Source organism: Mustelus asterias, chromosome 25 (genome assembly GCF_964213995.1).
Source record: "Mustelus asterias chromosome 25, sMusAst1.hap1.1, whole genome shotgun sequence".
Lineage (NCBI taxonomy): Eukaryota > Metazoa > Chordata > Chondrichthyes > Carcharhiniformes > Triakidae > Mustelus > Mustelus asterias.
In genome coordinates, this window is record NC_135825.1 from 5,947,273 (window position 1) to 5,951,448 (window position 4,176).

General features: G+C 48.4%; 1 pseudogene; it reads right to left on the reverse strand.

Annotated features, from left to right (window-relative positions):
* Nucleotides 1-3,554: 3,554 nt before the first annotated feature.
* LOC144479299 (5S ribosomal RNA) lies at nt 3,555-3,673 on the reverse strand (annotated as a pseudogene).
* Nucleotides 3,674-4,176: the final 503 nt, after the last annotated feature.

A 4,176-nucleotide genomic window follows, 5' to 3' on the forward strand; every position in this document is an offset into this window, starting at 1 on the left:
CGCTGTGAGGCAGCAGTGCTAACCACTGTGCCACCGCGCCACCCATGACCTCTTTGGCTTTGTAAATAGTCAGCTGTCTCATTCCATTACATGGCCAGAGAATATTTTGGAGTGAAATGGATTTTGTGCCCATTCCCACCGGCGGTACCTTCCAGTTCCACCAACCATGACCCACCCCCAACCCCCCACCCCCACACGCCCACCCCCCCACCCCCACTGTGGTTCTGCAACGACAGAAGGGGCAAACAACAGGAACCCCATTAACAGCGGCAGGACCAGAACATCTCACCGCTGGCCAACAACTGGCAGGGTGGGCAGGGATTGATAGGTAGGGAGGGGGGGGGGTGCGTGGGGAAGTGGGGGAGTGTCTCTTGTCCACAGCATAAAAGCAAATTACTGCGGACGCTGGAATCTGACCTGCTGAGATTTTCCAGCATTTTCTCTTTGGGTTCTTAAAGTTTATTTATTAGTCACAAGCAAGGCTTACATTAACACTGCAATGAAGTTACTGTGAAGTTCCCCTAGTCGCCACAGTCCAGCGCTTGTTTGGGTCAATGCACCTAACCTAACCAGCACGTGGGAGGAAACCAGAGCACCCAGAAAAAGCCCACGCAGATATGGAGAGGACGTACAGACAGTGACCCAAGCCGGGGATCGAACCCATGTCCCTGGCACTGTGAGGCAGCAGTGCTAACCACTGTGCCACCGTGCCACACTACTTGTCCATAGCAGTTTGTCACGGTATCATTCCTATTTAGGAAGATGAACATTTTTCACTATTCACCGCGTGTGGAATAACCATTTATTCAGCAGGGAAACCACACGCAGTTGTGTTTCAGTCGACAGGGTTAGGGCTGATCGCCATTTAACTTTGTGGCGTGGTTGTTTTCTCAGCGGGGTAAGGATCATTCATTCAGTAAACCATATGGAGTGGCCGTTCATTCAGCAGGGTAAAGGCGACTCATTGTGTAAACCACGCATAGTTCACTCAGCAGGGGTAAGGACTGATCACTGTGCGGCCGTATGGAGCTGCTGTTCTTCAGCGGGGCAAAGGTTACTCTCACTGCGTCTCTGCGTGCAGCAGGCATTCATTTAGAAGTGCAAGGGTTAGGGAGGGATCCGTGGTCTAGTTTCTGCAAATAGAACAAATGTGCTGGAGAACACACAAGCTGATGGCAGTTACCACACTGAATCCTCAGCTGAAATCAAACAATCCTCCTGATACTGACTGGCCTTCAGTTTGTGAAGAGCCAGATACTAAGGCTGAATTCATATTACTGCCAGAAAGGCAAGCAAATAATGTTCGTTGTACATAATGAGCCTTTGGAATGATACGTTTCTCATTCCAAGCATCTGGTGCGTAAAGATTACAATGGTTTGATACATTATTCATAGGCACCATTTGAATATCGGACAATTAATTGACAAATAATTATTGCAGTGTGTTTTACTCGCCAAGTCACTTGCTATTTTGAGAGATTTGAATTGCAATTAGTGCAAGAGGGAGGTTTCTGAAGTCCAGCTTTGTTTTGGCTCGAAGTTCATTCGATAAAGAGACCAGAAATGAATGTAAGACACTCTTACCAAGACACAGAGAAAAGTCAATCGCTGGAATCCTACCGCCCCGCCCACCACAGAATCGGAGCGGGTGATGGGTGGACAAGGGAAATGTCCGTTGCCCTCGGGTGGGGTATTCCGGTCTCGGGATGAACGAGGCCATAAAATCCGGCCCAATGTTAAAGTTAAAGTTTATTTATTAGTCACAAGTAAGGCTTACATTAACATTGCAATGAAGTTACTGTGAAGTTCCCCTAGTCGCCACACTCCGGCACCTGTTCAGGTCAATGCACCCTAACCGTCACGTCTTTGCTCTGGGCGATGTTACATTTTGGGGAAGAGGAGGTTCACTTTTCCCAGGTGTGCAGGTAGCATTGTTGCACGGTGGCCCAGTGGTTAGCATCGCCACAGACCCGGGTTCAATTCCCGGCTTGGGTCACTGCTTGTGTGGAGTTTGCACGTTCTCCCCGTGTCTGCATGGGTTTCCTCCGGGTGCTCCAGTTTCTTCCCACAGTCTGAAAGACGTGCTGGTTAAGTGCATTGGCCATGTTAAATCCTCCCTCACTGTACCCGAACAGGTGCTTGAGTGGGGCGGACTAGTAACTTCATTGCAGTGTTAATGTAAGCCTACTTGTGACACTAATAAATAAAGTTTAAGGGCAGGATTTTCCAGCTGTGCTCACCCCAAACTGGGAAATCCTGCGTGAGGTCAGCGGACCTTTGCATGTTCCTTTGCCCCGCCCGTGACTATTTCTGTGGCGGGCGGGACGGCAAAATTCCCCCCTAAAACTCTGATGTCACCTTAACCCAGTGAAGCTGAGAGTTGGCAGCTGTCAGCCTCACTTCTTGTTGTCTGAGGTTCAATCCCAATTCCAGATACGTGAGTTTAAAACCTTGGCAAACTGCATCAATGAGGGAGTGGCGGGTAAGAGAAACTCGAATAACAGAGCCTAGTCACAGATATACGTAATCAATGAGGAATCTTTGACAAAGTACAAATACAATAAGGAATTCTTGGCCTTGCCTTTAAGGCACTCACCCTTTTGCAATGCTGTGACCAGTCTTCTGTTTACGATGAACAAAGAACAAAGAACAGTACAGCACAGGAACAGGCCCTTCGGCCCTCCAAGCCTGCACCGATCACGTTGTTCTATCAAGACCAACCGCCTGTATCCCTCTATTCCCCATCTGTTCATGTGTCTATTCAGATAAGTCTTAAATGTGGGTAACGTGTCTGCCTCAACCACATCACTTGGCAGCGCATTCCAGGCCCCCACCACCCTCTGTGTAAAATACTTCCCCCGCACATCTCCACCGAACCTTTCCCCCCTTATCTTGAACTTGTGCCCCCTTGTAATTGTTATTTCTGCCCTGGGAAAATGTTTCCAACTGTTCACCCTATCCACGACCCTCATAATTTTATAAACTTCTATCAGGCCGCCCCTCAGTCTCCGTCTTTCCAGGGAGAACAATCCCAGTTTATTCAATCTCTCCTCATAGCGAATACCCTCCATACCAGGCAACATCCTGGTAAATGCTGCCATTGGTCTGGCATGTGACAACTTAGCCAGAATTTTCCGGCCTTTCCTGGTGTGAGGTAACGTCAATGGGAATTCCCATTGACAGCGGCAAGACCAAAGAATCCCGCCGCTAGCAAACCACGTGCCACCTCTCACTGGCGGGAAACATACAGCTAGGAGGCTGGAGAATCTCACCCCTTGTATTAAAACCAGAAAATGCTGAAAAATCTCAGCAGGTCTGGCAGGATCTGTGGGGAGAGAATGGAGCCAACGTCTTGCATTTGGATGACCCTTTATCAGACCTGGCAAAGTGTCATCCAGACTCGAAACATTGGCTCTATTCTCTCTCCACAGACGCTGTCAGACCCTTAAAGAACAAAGAAAATTACAACACAGGAACAGGCCCTTCGGCCCTCCAAGCCTGCACCGACCATGCTGCCCGACTGAATTAAAACCCCCCTATCCTTAAAGAACAAAAGCTTACTGCACATGGTATCCCCAGGCGGTCTCCCATCCAAGTACTAACCAGACCTGAGTCTGCTTACCTTCCGAGATCAAACGAGATCGGGCATTGTCAGACAAGTATGGCCATAGAACCCGCTGAGATTTTCCAGCATTTTGCGTTTTTTCAGATTCCAGCATCCGCAGTGTTTTATTTTATGAGCTTAGAGATGTGCTGGTTTCAGGATGTTAAAAGGTGGGGGCGGTGGGGGATAGGGGAGGGTGTAAGAACAAAAGGGAGGGTCCGAGATAGGGTGGAGGTTAGGGGAGATTAAATGACAAAGATGATATGGAACAAAAGCAAAAGTAAATGGTTCTCGTCAAGAGAAAAATATTATCACTCTCAATGTCCTTTGCTTCAAGGCATATTTGTCATTTAGTCTCCCCAGCACTCCACCCTATCCCAGATCTTCCCTTTTGTTCTCCTTCCCCCTCCTTCCTTTCAAAAGTATAAAACCCAGCACCTCTCCAACCACCTTAAACTCTGAAGAAAAGTCATTTGCAACTTGAAATGTTAACTCTTTCCACAGTTGCTGCCGGACCTGCTGAGTACTTGCAGTCCGTTCAGCCTTTATTCAAGATCTTCAGCACCCACAGT